This window comes from Nipponia nippon, unplaced genomic scaffold, assembly GCF_047370975.1.
Source record: "Nipponia nippon isolate SJK-2023a ecotype South Korea unplaced genomic scaffold, ASM4737097v1 scaffold_11, whole genome shotgun sequence".
NCBI lineage: Eukaryota > Metazoa > Chordata > Aves > Pelecaniformes > Threskiornithidae > Nipponia > Nipponia nippon.
This window is the reverse complement of record NW_028262302.1, coordinates 29,708,785-29,723,918: the sequence shown is the minus strand read 5'-3', so window position 1 is coordinate 29,723,918 and position 15,134 is coordinate 29,708,785. Positions and strand designations below refer to the sequence as shown.

The 15,134-nt window shown below is 41.9% G+C and overlaps 1 long non-coding RNA gene across 1 annotated transcript in view; it reads right to left on the bottom strand.

The window, feature by feature from the left end:
• Positions 1 to 15,134, bottom strand: part of LOC148056946 (uncharacterized) — an 84,295-nt gene that overhangs the window by 29,501 nt on the left and 39,660 nt on the right. Inside the window, exon 2 of the long non-coding RNA XR_015702207.1 lies at positions 2,343 to 2,465. This is a non-coding gene — a long non-coding RNA (uncharacterized LOC148056946). The remainder of the gene's footprint in view (positions 1 to 2,342; positions 2,466 to 15,134) is intronic.

Genomic DNA, 15,134 nt, shown 5'->3' with positions numbered 1-15,134 from the left:
CCCCCCAACCTCACCTCCCTTTTAGTCAAATATGTCTTTTAGGCAAGACAGCAGAGAAATCAAAAGTGGAAACTGCTTCTGCAACTATCGTACTAGTAGGGTATTAAACTAGAATATATTGGCCCTAACTAATTATGTTTGTAGGTTCATCTGGAAATATTTGATGTGCCTGTAACACTCACCCACACCCCGTTCAAGCTCTTTAAACAGGGCTGTGTGCACTTGATTTTTGATAGAGTTTTGTCATCCATCTGTATTTTCAATTAAAATATGGCTTTTGAAGTACACAAAAATATTCAGGGAAAAATTCTGTATTATAGAGTATCCCCGTTTCCTATACTGGAAAGGTGCCGAAAGCCCTACCTCCAGCCCCACCACAGGTAGAAGAGAAACTTCTCAGGTTTGGATCTGCTTTTCTTTCAAATTTTATTTTCAAGGCAAGCAGCAAACCAGGTTTTGGTTTCTCTATCAGTAAAAACTTCTCATTTTAGCTATAAGAAAATAATAATAATCTGGCTTTCACCTCCTACAGTGATGCGCACAGAACACAGTCCTGCAGAGAACACAGCAGAAAAGCTGGAGGGTCTTGTTTTGTTTAAAGCCAGCCAGGCAGTGAATGGGGAGAATTGTACTGCACTCTTTTGTTTGAGTTTCTTGTCACAAAACCTTACCCTACTCACGGGAAAATTTACAAGAAAACAACAGCTTTCAACATTTTCTGTGGAAGAGCAGAAATGAAGCAACAAATGGCATTTTTCAGGCAATTCTAATTGCAGGTTATTATCCTCACTTCTGTAATGCAGAAGGAAATTTGTTGTGGAATCATTTCTATAAAGGGCTGCAATTGAATTCAGCCCTGGATAAAATGGTAGATATGCTCAGGATCACTTCTTCACAAGAGCAAACAGCAAAGCAAGCCAGCTGAGGTCTTTGAGCCCCATTATAACATCAATAACGAAGCCTTCCTATTAACACAGAAGTGCTTTTGAGTTATCTGTAGGATCACAAATGAAGGCTCAGTATGGAGATGTTTACTACTGGACCTAACATTTATTACTAAGAGAAATCTCTGTTCCCTGATGGGTGATAAGTGTTGATTGGACTTCTGACTCTGACAGATGCTTTCCTTTTTACCAATAACCAAGAGATTGCTCAACTCCAGCTGATGGGAGAGCATATGGAGAGACAAAAATAGAGAAGCCTAAAATTGGAAATTCACACAGAATACTGAGGGAAAAAACAGCACGTTTCCATGATCCCATTTTAATTTTATGCTGACACTGTCAGCGTGAGCTATGTAAGAATGTGAAAAAAAGCCAACAAGAAGCAGGGTCAAGTCTCTAGCAGCAACACAGGCAGATCCTGATGATGTGAATAATACTAAGTGTTCTCTGACCCAAAATGAGCTTCACCCAAATATAAGCTAATGAAGGGTAGTCTAAAAGATGCCGATCTGCCGCTTTCCTTTGATATGGAATTCATTGCTAAAAACTTAAGGAACGCATTTATCTCTTCATAGTTTAATCCTTCGGGAGGCATAAAGCTGTCATAAAGGCTGCGTGGGTTTTAAATGACACCTTAATGACTATAGCAGAAGGTAAGAATCAGTCCATTTCAAAAGACTTCCAACATTAGAAGAAAGATGGGACTGAATTATTCAGCCTCCCTGCAGTGTTATTGGATAACTGAGTACAGGTTATTGAGTTTAAAAAAATGCAGGTATTGCAATAATTGTAATTTATCGTTGTATGGTACTTGAGTTCTGGTTCCTAGGAGCATTAAATGAGCTGACTTATGAATAACATTTGTTTGTTTTTAGGTTTTGTGGCCATTTACTTTAAAGTAAAATCTACAAGCATGGGAGATGGTAGGAGGATTCTTAAAGTGACATAAGTTTTCCCTTCGCACCGCTCGTCGGGATACCCGATCATCTGCACTTGTATTTTCAAAGTTCCCGCTTCGAAAGGAAAAGAAATAACCTTGAAATAATTTTACTTTTAAAAGGTTTTAATAGTGCTAACTTGTTTTTTCTTAAAAGTGACGAAAAGCTTGTGCTTTTTGTTAGGTGCCAAGACAGGGGAATTATTTTTTTTTAAATATTGCATTTTAAAATTGAAGAAAGTAATTAACATTGTATTGCATTTCATGCTTTAGAATGAAACAAACATAGAGGTATGTTTTCACTTTAAATAATAAAATACAAATCAGACTATCTTTCTATACAGTTTGACTTTCAAGGATTGGTGAAGAGATTACCATCAAACGTTGGGGTTTCCCACAGGTTTATAACTAGAAAAACACTAGATAATTGTCACTGGTAGCTTAGATAGTTTCAGTCCTACCGGTTGCCAACAGGCCGTCAGTCTGCTGGTTCTTGTGATCCTACCGCAGCTCTTAACAGCGAGGTAAAACAGGCACAAGAGGTGTATTTTCAAGACTGCTGCATCCCAGTCCTTTAGTCCTCACTGCAAAGAAAAAGAGCCAGTTGTTTAAAAAATTAAACTAAGGGGCTTGATTTGTGACTTGCTAATGTTTGCAGATGAAAGCCCCAACCAAAAGGCCCACTGGCACCCACCCAGAAGAATAAGCAAGGGGCGCTCACCCATGCACAAACACATCTTCTACAGGTGGTTGCTGGAAAACTGTTCTCCTGCAAATGGCACCAGAAGGACCCAGAGCTGAGGACACCCCTCAGCTTCCTTGAGAGCAAACGGTGCTTTGGGCTTCCACAGCTGCAAGCCACATATTCCCAAGGGATAGGCAAATCTGCCACAGGCGAGCCTGCCAAACTCTGCCACATGTAGCCAGAAACCTGCATCACCGAGCACCTCTGCAGCGAGTGCTCTTCCCTCCCTCCACATCAGCCAAACACTGCAGACATTTTCCCCTTCTCTATTTTTGGTAGTCCCTATTTTTTGGCACTATCACTATATCAACATCCTCACTGCATCCTCATCCTCTCTTCCCGGCAGGGGACACATGTGACACCACATTGTCTGAATCTCCTGCTCTGCACTCCAAGCCTGGTTTCTTCCTGCAGAAATCACTTCTACAAAACCCCTGGAAAAGGGGAAATGTCAGGCCTTCACATGGTACAATTAAAGCCTTAGCCTACTAGAGACAAAACACATTCTGTATAATTAATTTTGGAAGAGGACAGAAGACATCACTTTCTATCTCACTCCAGATACTTTGCTCTTAGCAGTGAAAGATGAGAGCTGAATTTGCACAGATTTTTTGATGACGCCTGTTTGGTCTAGATCTCAGCAAAATAGCAATTAAATACAGACTATTTATTTCACACGTTTGATTCTAATCTCATTAAAAAGAGGGAAAGAGAGAGAGGGAGCACCGCCCCCCTCTTTCATGCACTTTTCCTCATTACTGAGCTAGAGGCTGGAAAGACCCTTCTCTGGTGATGTCTCCTGCAGACTGGCCTCCCATCAAGTCTACCCAGGAGTACGGCAGCATGACTCCGTGCTTGGCAAGGAAGTAATCCCAGCCACTGTAAGTTAAGACTTGGCACTACCATGTTATTTCTTCCCTGCACAAATCTGCCTCGCTCCCCAGATCAGCGCTGTCTGATCTCATTTATTCTGCACTGCAAGGCTGACAAAACAGGGCGGCATTGACGGCTGCAGAGAAACGTGGCCACGGGTCACCAAGGCCATTGATGGAGCTGCCGTAACGAGCACGGGCTGCACGCTGCGGTTCGGAGCACGCCAATTACGGTCAGTCATTTCACTAATGAATTATCCTATAATCTGGCCAAACAGTGGTCATGGTAGCAGGCGGCGTAACTCAGAATCCGGGAATAAGAGGAAACATCGCTTTGTTATTTCTGTCTGGCCTTTTGCCCAGATTAACTCTGCAAATTCGTTCTGCAGCAAGGGCAGCAATCAGGGTAACACCAACACTGGCACACCCTCGCTCCCACAGCTGCTTGGAAAGGTGAACCTCTGCCCATCACCAGCTCCTCTAGGCAGAACTCATCTCAGTATTTATTAATTTATCCTCAGCTGAGGATACCTTCAGCAGGCAGAAGGTTATCTGAATTACCCCAGAACTTCAGACATTCCTCTGCACTTGCTACTGCGCTGCCATCTCTGCAGTAATCTGCCTGTGGTAGACCAGGACTGAGCCACCTTTGTAAGGACCACGTAAGGATCTGCACTGCATTAGATGCAAATTCTGGTAATACTGCAGCACCTGTCTAGCACTGTCGAGCTTTCTGAGCTCCCCAGAAAGGCTGCAAAGATGACTCTATCCAATCTACTTGATTTCTCAGTAAGAACAAACACAACATGTAGTCTAATGAATCCAGAAAATAATTTGAGGTGGTATTTTGCCAACTGGTTACTTTTTCTTGGCTAGCAAACCACAAAAAATAGCCATAATCACCATGACCTTCAGATTAAGTTAATCTCATAAATCAACTGGCAGGATTGCGTGGGCTTGATTCCACCTTATATCAGAATAAGTTAGAAGCTAGAAAAAAATAGCAAATATAATATAGAAAATAGAAAAAGAAGACCCCTCATGCTGTCCCACTAGGTATGAATTGCACAAAATGAGACACGTTTCTTTCTCTTTATAAACGCAGTAAGAGACTCATTCAGAGAGCAAGAGATCCATTCAGCAGGTTTCCTATTTCTGATACCCAGCTAAGCATCTTAAAAATACACAGAAATTTAAGAAGTTGTCTGCAAATCTTATCCTTTCAGATGGCTCACCATGCGCCAAGCCTTCAAATATCTTCCATTTTTCCCCATGAAAGGTAACAGTGCACAAGAAGGCTTGCACTCAGTCTGTGCAGACAAAAGTGTTTAAAAGGGAGAAAAGTGGATGGGTACATTATCACATTTTATTTTTACCACAATAGAGCACACATTTGCCTGAATTTTAGAGAATTTTAAAAGATGTTGACAATTACTTTATACCCATGAAACTTGCAGAGGATAACATGTGTGTGATTTGGGAGGAGAGATGTTTCCCTTCATTTCCAGTATTTTGTTAGATTTATCTCATGCTAATGAAAGCTCAGGGGACTTTTCTGCTGTTACCTTAGGACAAGTCTCAAGTGTCCAAAAAGATGACATTGCTGCCCATACAAATCTAAATGTGCTTATACAGCTTCTGAAACACAGCTTTTGTAACTTCTGAGTTGCTTCAATTTTTTATATTATTCCTTTTTATGCTCTGTATGTTCAAAAGTGTGCACACATAACTATTGGTTGTTCAAATAAGTACTTCTTATATCATATTTAATAAAAATCTTTCATGCCAAATGGTAAACGCACTAGCAATGGTAAACTGGAGAACTAAGACAATTTGTTTAACAGGCATTCTATAAGGATGAGCATCCTCCTCACATCAGAGTATCTTTTACAAGACAGCAGTTTAATCTAAGTGTGACCTTTAACATAGCTAAAACAACAACAAAACCCCAAATAAAAACAACAGAAAACCCAAACCAAAGAAACCTCTCCTTAGATATCTATGCTTCTTTTTAAAAGTTTCTACTTTGGCAGAATTTTAGAATCATGTAGAAGCAGAAACAGAAGGAAGAGTTAGCCAAGCCATTAGGAAAGCTATGAAGCAAGCCTTCTCCATCACTCTCCAAATGCAAGATTCAAAACTATCCGAAGGAGCTAACCATCTTAACAAAACAAACACACACACCACACAAACTTTGTAGAAGTATTCTACATCTGTGCAATTTTAGCAATACTGAGTTGGAACATGCCCCCAAAGAAGGCTGGCTCCCTCCAGTCCTTGTTCTCTTATCATAGTATAAACCTGAACATTTGATGACAAGTCACGGGAGATACAGCTGTGACTCTCGTGTAGTGACTGCCTGATACCCTCTTATCTAAATAGAAAAGACGGTTTTGTACAATATAGCAAAGCCATTTGATGTCAGTGCTCACTATTAACGTGAGAAGTTGTTTAAGTGATTTAAGTGAAAAAATTATTAAACGGGGAAATCAGTTATCTGGCAGAGCTGTAGCCACTTCCTTACCAGTCTCAGACAGACAAGAGATTCTTTTTAATTACTGTTGGAGAAGTAAGGACAATGACTTCTTTATTGGCTCTTAAGTTATGAACTCTTTAAGAATTAATTACATTTGAAAAGAGAGCTGTAAGACATAAAAGTAGTAGGGTTCTTTGGATTTATTTAAAACAAGATTTTGACTCCTGAGAAATTCTGATGAAATTAACTCAACGCCCCAGAAAATGAAACAAATAGCTTGAATGCTAACTTTAAGGAAGTTCCAAGAATTCCCTGCCAAAAAAAAAAAAAAAAAAAAAAAAAAAAAGAAAAAGAGGAGTGATTAGAAAAGTGCTGTGTATGGATTAAATGGACCTCCTGTTCAGGGAGCAGAGAGACTGGTAAGATAAATTCACAGAGAATTTGAGCAGGAGAAAAGGATGACAGCAACTAATTTCAAACCTATCCAAGCATGGCAGCCTCGTGGGTTTCATCCTTTCAGGGAGTTATGGAGAGAACAGACAATATAATGCACCTCATCTGAGCAAACATACTTCTCCCTCCATTCTCAAATTTTAGTTTTTATCACAGCTCACCCGGCTCGCTTACACAAGCAAGCAGCAATTAGGCCAGCAGAAAGCAAAGGAAACAACAACACAGCATGAATGGGATTAAGCCTTTCAGGTTGCTCTGTCCTTACAGCTGCAGTGAGATGAAGTTGTCAAGCCTCACCCAGATAGCAAACGTATACACGTCTCCGGGATCATTTTAACAGGATACTGAAATCCAAGCGGGTAACGCTTCTGCCTGCTGAGTGTTTCACAAACTGCCTCGCAGACCCCAGGGAATCATCAAAGGATTCAGAAGAAGCTCAAAGACTGCAATGCATCAGAAAATGCTGTGCTTGCTTGCCATGAAGAGCTGAGTCGTGGCCGAGGAAGAGTTGCAGTTGCTGCTGGATTTACGGCCACCCAAGGACCACTAATGGCCCCCAAACCTCTTGTGCTCTCCAAATCTCCCAGTTTACACCACAGTGCGTTGAGCTTCCAGTGCTGGAGAACATCCTACCGGGGGGAGAGGAGCCAACTTTTGAACATGGAGATGAGCAGTGGGATTTCCTTCAGCTTTAGGACTCTTGATAGCTATTGATCTGTCTGCTTCAAGACAACTCCTTACATGGCTTCTTGTAAGTAACTGGCTTAAATGCTCCCATTGGTTTCAGAAAGCTTTAGTGAAGATTACCTACCTACCAAACAGGATTCACCAGCTCTTAAATGGAAATCTTTGCTCCTCTGCAAAGTGTTTTTATCTTTAGCAATGCTTCACTAAGACAAGATTGACTAAGAACTCGGGGAAAAAGATGCCCCAAAGACAGACCTCCACTTAAAAGCGTAATCTCTCTTAAAGCTCTCTAAAGGGAGGCTTAGAAAAGAAACTTCCTCTTTATCGAGGAAGCAGAATTCAGCAATCTTTGAGGGGGATTTTCATCCATGCATCCCCTAGCACCTCGTGTGACTGTAACAGCAGGTCACAGCCCTGAACCTCCTTCAGGTTATTGCCGTTTGCAACTGGGACAATTGCTGGCTTTTGTTTCCTCACGTTACAAGCTTTCAGTAGTCGGAGATCAGATAACTTGTCCCTCCACAGCCAAAAACATCCCTTTCACCCTCACTATGTTTTCCGCAAGTTAACAGTCCCGAGTTACCATGAGCAAAAGAACACACGAATGTGATTTCTGTAAAAGCATCTTTCCAGTGACTTTATGGGTACTGGACTAGTCATAGTCCAGCCCCAAGAAAGGAAGGGCACACCGTGTACTTGGCCACAGGTAGCTACTACCATTAGTCAAGAGTACCACTAAAATGAACTGCAAGAGTATTTTTTTGTGTGGACATTTCCAAATGGACAGATAGTGGAAAATCAGCACTTGCTCCCTTTTACTTATTAGAATGGTTAAGGTTGGAAAGGACCTCTGAGATCGAGTCCAGCATTCAGCAGGTTATTTAATCCCTTGTTTAACTGTGAAACATGAGTAGTCCCTCTGCAACCAGGGGTTATCTCCAACCAAAATATCAAGTGGAGGGAAGGGATCTCTTAAAAAAATAAATAAATACTGTAAGCTCTCAAATGCTTTAGCTGGCTCAAGAAATTAGATTTATTCTTCTGATGTTTGAAAAGCCGATTCATTCCTACCTGTCTTTTCCCCTTGGTGGGAGGATAATGCGGTCCTGCCTGCTGATTTAGAAATTTAGGGCCACTGAGGCAGGAAAATTGCTGCAGGACTCGCTCTCCTTCTGCATGCTTTGGAAGGAGTAATACTTCCACATCAGATGGTGACAGACCTGGCAGCCCCAAGGTGGTTGCTCTTGTCTGATGACACCTGGGGGCAGGGTGAAAGCAGGTGCTGCTACAGACACAAAGGACCCTGGCACCGCTATGGGACCCAAGAGATGAAGTCATTCATCATCCTTGGAGAATTCCTCTGGGATTTCATTGCCCAGTACACCAGTAAGTGATTCAGTTTGCTGAGCGTTTGGGTAGATGCTTTCTGGTGACGGAAAAATTGAAGTAACTCATAATATTATAACTTCCAGTGGAATTCCCCTGGAGTCTGAAGGTAACTTCCCTTCTTCTTTGAAGTGCGTCCTATTTTTATTGGCATGCATAATGCCTGCTTTCACAGTTTCCACTCATCTGAATGAGTTTAACAGCTCGCCTGAGTGCAGGATAAAAGGTCTGGAAATTCAGAAAGCATTTTGCAAAATGTTTTCTTTTATTATGCAGTAAGTTTAGGGAATGGGAAGCTTTTGAGTGAGGCAAGGTATAAAAGGAAGTGCAGACAGATGAGAAGCAAACTGAGTCAGCATTGCAGAGGTGCTTCCAGCAGAACAGACTTTTAGCAATCTTCTCTGAGGTCTCTCGTCTTTGGTCCAGCAGAACCCAGTGAAAAGTTTTTCTATGCCTTTTCCCATAACTCCAGTCAGAGTGTTTGGATTTTACAGCACAAGATTAAATAGTGGTTGAGCCTTAATGAATTCAGACAGTATCGTTCACTTGTCTTGCCCATAGACTAAGGGATTAATCTGGTAAACTGGGATAGACCTTGAGAGATCACTTCCCTGGGCTGCAGATGGCTTCACTGCACAGAAAAGGCAGGGCAGAGCCAAGAGGGACATTCGAGGGAGGATTTTAGCCTCTGTTTAAAATGCTTGAGGGGCATCTTGCCTGTTCTCCACCAGAAGAAGCTTTGTGGTGGGAACGATGGAAACGCTGTCGACAAGTCTGAGTCAGGCAACGGATGCGGGGAGGGAAGCGGAGGAGGACCCAGCACAGGGGAACAGCAAGCACAGGTCAAAAAAGCAAAACACAGTTATATCTCCAAAGACTACCTGCCAGAGCACATCTGCTTCAATGCTCCCCAACGAAGCAGAATTGCTCCATTTCACTTACAACCAGTTAAATAAGAGAGTGATGCTGTCTGCTGTGTATAAACACAGCCATAAAAGCAGATTAATGCAAAGCCAACCAGCAATATCCAATTTTACTTCAAAAATACAGTATGCGTTCCTTAAACAATGAAAATGCACTCTAGCAACATTATTCTTTTTTAATCTCACCCTGTCATGTTTTTCAACACCTCAGTTAGGTAAACCACAGCTTGGCGCTCCCAGGGACTGCAGATTCTCCTTATTCAGCTGCCAGTTTCTGTGCCCCTGCACATCAATAAGCACATCTGCTTACAGGACTATAACATTTATTTCTTGTCACCAGATTTTCTGATGCACCTCACAAAGAACTTTATTTTTTCTTACCCACACATCACTATCTTTAAAAAAAAAATACACACAAACCTCCTAAATAGCTTGTATGGGGTAAATGCCCCAACTATGCCAAACTGTGCATAAAGTCTGTTATTTGGGAAAATTCCTGGAGTTTAAAAAGCTTCTCTGCTTTTCCCAGGGAAAATGAACAACACAGATATCTAATAGCTTTAAAGGGACTCTGTGGACTCAGTTTTCTTCATAAAGATACTTACATAGGTTTTGTTGGGTATTTTTTCCTTAAGCTTCAATCACTGAAAATATATCTGTATTTTGTAGGGATGTGAACCACTCTTGCAAGCAGATGCCCAAGTGGTTACCTTGCAGCTAGAGTAATAAATATGCAGAGCAGCTTCACGTATTGATTTCAGACCGTGGGAGAAGTGCATCAGCATAGCCTGAAGATATTAAAAACACTTTTGTTGTCAAATTCAAAGCCTAGGCAGCTATTGTCATATTTCGAGGGCTTTTGGTCTGCACAGCCAGACTCGCAGCTCACTGTTTGGCTGGGAGCCCATGTAGGGCTTGGGTATTTGAGCCTTTCCTCAAAGAATTACACTGACCCAGCCTTGGGAGTCATGGGTCCAGCACAGAGGAGAAGAACAACAGTTACTTATATGGGACAGCCAAGTGCTGCCAACACAGGAACAAGTCCCTCTGGGAGCCACCAGGTTTCCCTCCACCCCCAGAGCACCTCCTGTGAGGAGATGCCACCATCCAACAGGATAACCACCTCCTCACCAACACCACTGCGCTCCCCTTGGATCCGGACACCCAATGCAAGACGCTGCTTCAACAACTTGCTCTAGAAACTTTGGCGTCACCGTAAAAAAAGAAAGACCACCTACAAGCTCAGGGTTTTGCTAGACTCAATCAGGGTGTTTAGCTTGTTGCAAAAGAGTGTTTTAGTCTTCATGGATAAAAGGATATCATAAGATACTGACTGCTTAGAAAAAAGAATATTAATACTATTTCAAATTAAAACTATGTCATTTTTAGTGTTCTCTAAATCCATTTTTTTATTTATCAGGCACCTCAAGATTGCTCAAAGGTGGGAGAAATGAAGTCAGAGCAGTGCTCCATAGAGAGCTGGTGATCCCACAGGGCTCGTCACCCACAAGGCTGCACCAAGACCCAAGAAGTTTTCTATCATTTGTGTGTAGCATCTTTGCTGCCATGCTAGTGCTCCTTAGTAAAATGGGATGCTGCAAGATTTGGCACCCAGGGATGGCACAATAGTGTCCATCTCAGATAGGCTGCTTTGCAAAATGCGTGCTCTAGAGGGAGTTGGGAAGTCTGAACACTTTGTTCAGAGGAGGAAAAAATAGCGGCCCAGGTAGTGGCTTTATGACATCCGCAAGTGTCATCCACTGAGAGACGCTTGGTTGAATACTGTGTTATAATGATGTTATTTCGCATTCACAATCAACTTATTCCTCTCCCATCTCAAGTAATCATCCAGCCAAAAAGTTTGAGTCAAGACATGAGGTAATATTATTTCTTAGAAATAAACTTCCAAATTTCCTACCTTTTAGCTGCTTTTGCACTGAACAGCAGGAAATAAGTCAATTCCTCACAGAGCTTAAATATCACAGAGATTTAAACCACTGAGAATTTCATGCAGTATATTAGAGAAAAAAGTTATACAGATGTATATATTCATGTCTGTATAAATGTAATTTATACAAATGCATATCAAACATATGTTGTTAAATAATACACAAGACCCTCATCAATCAGCCTGTGAAGCACATAGGGAAAGCTGTTGGACTTCTAAGGCCACGCTCCCTGCGTACAGCGTTTCCCTCCAAGCTACAACCATCTCAGCTGCCACCCAGCAGACGTGAGGAAGGTGTCTGGGCACTTGCCCTTAACAGTCTGCCAAGCTTCAGCAATGCCTATGAGCAGCCTCAGCCATTACTGTGCCCTTTCCTCTACCTGCATCAGGTCCTTTCTGGGATCCTTACCTTATCACCTATAAGCTTGGAAAATACAGATACTCATTTTCCCATCTTTTTGCTCATATTTAAAAAGAAAAAAAAAAAAAAAAAGCAATTACTGCATTGTGAGCACGTGGGTTACAACAGCCCATTCTCCTCCCTGGTAGCAGGGAATCACTTCTGTCCATTACTGGGAACACGAGGGGCAGCTTTCTGCCAGTAAAGATGTACACCAGATGTGACTGCTCCTGTTCAGTGTATGGTAAATGCATCAAAAGGCAAATGACACAGATCCTGTGCCAAGAGAGGAAGGGCAGATGGGTCAGGAGAGCACTTGAGAGCTCTTTCTGAGAGGACAGTCCCCTGAAACAGGAGCAGAAACAATGTCGTGCAATTACCCGCCCAGACATGACTTGCATGGTTTTGCCCAGACCATTTATCAGTCTTTCCATTTCCAGACATTGTTCCCAAGACCATTTTAAAAGGGTTACCTCCATGCATCCACCCTATTTTGGGGGATAAAAATGCTTAGTAATACAGCCAACCTGGCTCAACCAATTTCAATGCCAAAGAACTGTCACAACTGTATTTTACTACTGGTAAAAGGATGGCCTTAGGTCCCCTGGACAGCAGGTTGAAAGTTTTAGCCAAGCCCTTCAGCACCCAACTTCTGCCAACAAAGTATTCTTGCAGGCTGAAAATTGTTCATGGAAAATACACAAAAAGTGCAACCGTGTGGCACAGTTTACAGAACAGTAATGAATAAAAGGGACCTTTAAAGGTTTTATTCCCATTTTACCACAATCTGTAGTGCACCTAGGGAAAAAAAGGTACAAAATAAATTACCAAATGTTGCTGGAGTGCTAAGTGACACATTACATGGTTATTGTGACTTGCAAAGTCTTTTTACAGTCGTTTGTATCCTATCGAAGGATTCTCTCACAAATCAACACCCCAGATAACTGTAATCTTCCTATTTAATGTGCGTTTATACAGCCATATGCAGACACGTCCTCTCCACCCCCAAGACTGTCAGCAGATGCACCTGTTTAACATAAACGCAACGGCATTTTCACAAGTTCTGTACAATGAAGGCTTTTGTGTTCTTTACGTGCTGGCAAAAGACTAAGACATTTGGAAAAAAAGAAAAGCAGCAATAAATTTTTCATAGGAATTCATAATGAGTTCTGCTTGGTAGCTGTTAACATGGGCAATATGGATCTTGCTTTATTCAGCAGCTCACTTCTAAGTTGTAAAACACCATGTGTGACAGCAAATGCATGAATACTGAGGTGCCACAGAAAAGACAACAAAACTCAGCCACCTTCTGACTGCTCGCAACGAGCAAAGCCTCAGTCCTCTCAATGCACAGGCTCTCAACTACCGCCCTTCAGTGGCCTCAGTCCCTTATGGCCATGTTGTGCTGGAAAAGGCATATTCAACATAGCTTAATGCAACCTTGTCAAGAAGAAAAAGTTTTAACAGTCTCTGCAAGTCTTCAATTCCTCCTTTCCCTCATGCTGCACGTACACCATGCCAGGGTCTCATCTCATGGGCTTCAAGAAGGTTCAACTTTTGCCTGAGACAAGCAACAGGAGGGAGTTATTTTATCATTATTTTTCCACCTCCTTGATGAATTAAATCCCCCATGGAAAAATTACAAAGGAAGATACACCCATAGATTCTTTTTCACCTGCCTCAAGCACTTACACTGTGATTCTCTTAAAAGAACATAATAAAGACATACAACCAGAGACTGATATAGGAAAGAGAAAGACTAATATGACTAATATGACCAGATGGCTTTTTGTAGCTTTTACAGACGAGTCAGGGTGCATTTCATATAATGACAAATGGACAGAGCAGCCAAGTAATGACTTCTTTGTGCCCAGAATTCAAATGCTGGTCCTTTGAGGCTGTTTGCTCGAGCACTCAAGTGTGGGCTGCTCTTTTTGTTGGACGATTCCTTCAATAATACAGAAAAAGGAAAAGGGGGAACAGAGAGCTATGTAAAAAACCAGCAGCAAAGGGAAGAGGCAGGCAGCTGAACAGGAGAAAAATGCAATGCTGTATAAAAGAGCATTTTTCTTAGCAACACTGACTATCCCTGTTTCTTGCCCATGTCTACCAGTTGTTCTGGCTCTGCCATGGCTCCATACACTCCTGCAGGTAGTGGTTTTGCTTCACTGCCCTTGCATGGCCTCTTTGGGCTGAAACGCCCTTGTCCAGCATTTGCGTACATCTCAGACACGAACACAAGCTCCTTGGGCCTCCGCCAAAAGCCCTGTCTTTTATTTATAAATCAACTTAATGGTGGTTTAATTATTCTCAGGGGTGGGAAAGGAAACATTTGTGTCTTATGACAAGCACTGCAGGTCTGGGAAGAGACAAAGCCAAAAGCTGAATCCTGGTGTATCTGAAGAAAATAATAGTAACTGGAAGCAACAGCTGAAAGCAACTGACAGGACTCTGATTTCATTTATCCCTGAAAATTCAGAGAATAACTGCTTTCAGCACAGCTACTGCCTTGAATATGCGCTGCCAGCTGGCAAGCCGAGTGGGCAATTCATTATGTGAAGTTCTGGATTTCTTCTGCAGCTTGACAAATGGAGCATGCATCGTGCAGCGGTGCCAGGAAACATAATTCCTATTAAAAGGGAAGGGGAAAGTACCTGTAACTTTATGAAAAGCATATAATTTATGACTGAACCAGACTTTGCTTTGTACCCTCTCCTTGCCTGCTCACAGCACAGGGCTGTAGGACTGGATTTGCATGCAGGTTTCACAAGGGGGAAAACAATATAATTATATTTACATCTAGATTTCCTGCTAATCTAAATATGGCCTGACAAAGGCACTGGCAGGATGGTCAGGCAATTTAGATATTTTATTATCTGGTTTGTGCATACAATTGGTTTTTTGCACGTAGGGGTGTAGGCATGTAAATTTGCACCTTTTGGAGAACCATGGAAGTAGAAGTCTTATTTAAAACAGTTGCATTTTTGAGCAAAGAGGTCACATTTCTTCAGCTTCTCACAAGCCTCTCAAAATGCTTCTGTAGACAAAGGCGTTTTCTGCACCGTGCTTAAACGTTCAATTTGTGCTAAAGTTAAAGTCAGTGGGAATTAATCTCTAGTTTTACATCCCATTATGACTCCAGGCCAAATTCAACTCAAGTCCCAAGTCCAAGAACCATCTAAAGCCAGCCAAAAGCTGAACTTGCAGCTTGTCTGAGCAAAACTAATAAGGCAAGACAACACGTCAGCACAGGAAAACTTTCCCCTGGTGTTTCCATAGGAAGAACTGGAACAGCAGTCCAACTTGCAGCCCAACCACAGTAAGACAGCCTGGGAAAGATAAAGCTACTTTCTCTGGATTTTA